This window comes from Piliocolobus tephrosceles, chromosome 7 (genome assembly GCF_002776525.5).
Source record: "Piliocolobus tephrosceles isolate RC106 chromosome 7, ASM277652v3, whole genome shotgun sequence".
In the NCBI taxonomy this organism is placed as follows: domain Eukaryota; kingdom Metazoa; phylum Chordata; class Mammalia; order Primates; family Cercopithecidae; genus Piliocolobus; species Piliocolobus tephrosceles.
In genome coordinates this window covers 104,036,159-104,037,989 of record NC_045440.1, presented here as the reverse complement: position 1 = coordinate 104,037,989, position 1,831 = coordinate 104,036,159, and positions in this window count along the sequence as shown.

Sequence of the window (1,831 nt, the reverse complement as noted above, 5' to 3'; positions counted from 1 at the left end):
CTTCCTTCCTTCCTTCCTTCCTTCCTTCCTTCCTTCCTTCCTTCCTTTCTTTTTCTGTCTCTCTCTCTCCCCCTCCCTCCCTCCCTCCCTCCCTCTCTCTCTTTCACTCTCTTTCTTTCTTTCTTCTTTTTTGAAACCGAGTTTCACTCTTGTCACCCAGGCTGGAGTGCAATGGTGCGATCTCTAAAAAATTAGCTGGGCGTGGAGGCGGACACCTGTAGTCCCAGCTGCTGGGGAGGTTGAGGCAGCAGAATGGTGTATTTTTAGTAGAGATAGAGTTTCACCATGTTGGCCAGCTGGTCTCAAACTCCTGACCTCAGGTGATCCGCCTGCCTCAGTCTCCCAAAGTGCTGGAATGATAGGCGTAAACCACGGCACCTGGCTCATCTACTTTCTGTCTCTATAAATTTACCTATCCTGCATATTTCATATACATTGAGTCATATATTAATATTCTGTGATCTTTTGTGACTGGCTTCCTTCACTTTCCGTAATGTTTCCAGGCTCCTTCATGCTGTAGTATGTATCAATATTCCATTGTTTTTATGGATGAATAATATTCCATTGTATGGATATCCACATTTTTGATGGACATTTGGGCTCTTTCCACTTTTTGGCTATTGTTAATAATGCTGGTATGATTATTCATGTACAAGTTTTTGTGTGAACAAGGCTTATTTTTAAAGTGCTCCCTGGTTGGGCACGGTGGCTCACACCTGTAATCCCAGCACTTTGGGAGGCTGAGGAGAGCAGATCGCCTGAGGTCAGGAGTTCAAGACCAGCCTGGTTAACATGGTGAAAACTGTCTCTACTAAAAATACAAAACTTAGCTGGGCATGGTGGCACACACCTGTAGTTCCAGCTACTTGGGAGGCTGAGGCAGGATAATTGCTTGAACCTGGGAGGCAGAGGTTGCAGTGAGCTGAGATGGTGCCACTGCATTCCAGGATGGGTGACAGAGCAATACTCCGTCTCAAAATAAATAAAATAAAATAAAGTGCTACCCTAGGAAGCTAAGGCAGGAAGATCTCTTGAGCCCAGGAGATTGAGGCTGCAGTGGGCCGTGTTCATACCACTATACTCCAATCTGGGCAACAGAGTGAGACCCTGTCTCAAAAAACAAAAATAAAAATAAAGTGCTCCCCTAGGTCAGTGGCTGTCAGCCAGTCTTGATTTTTTACCCCCAGAGGCAATGTGTGGAGATATTTGTGGTTGTCACACCTGGAGGAGGGGTGGTCCTGGCAGCAAACAGATAGCAGCTATGGATGCTGCTAAACATACTACAGTGCACAGGGCAGCTTCCACAACAGTCATCCTGTGAAATGTCTATAGTGCCTGAGTTGAGAATCTCTGCCCCAGGTGACTCAGGTGCACAGCTAGGAGTTTGGGAAGCCCTGAGGGTCCTTATTCTCCCTTCCTCCAACTGAACCACATCTAGACAACTTCAAACCTTTCAAACCTCCGGCCTTGGCTCAGTGCAGTGGTTCATGCCTGTAATCCCAGCTTTGGGAGGCCAAGGGGGAGAACTGCTTAAGCCCAGGAGTTAGAGACCAGCCTAGGCAACATAGACTAGGACCCCATCTCTACAAAAAAAATCAAGAAAATTAGCCAGGTGTGGTGGTGCATGCTTGTAATCCCAGCTACTCAGAAGGCAGAGGCAGGAGGATTGCTGAAGCCCAGAAGGTTGAGGCTGCAGTGAGCTGTGATCATACCACTGCACTCCATCCTGGGTGGCACAGCATGACCCTGTCTCTCAAGGAAGGAAGGAAGGAAGGAAGGCCAGCTTTATTTTTAAAAACTCTTCCAGAGAAAGAGGGATTCTCCCCACCTT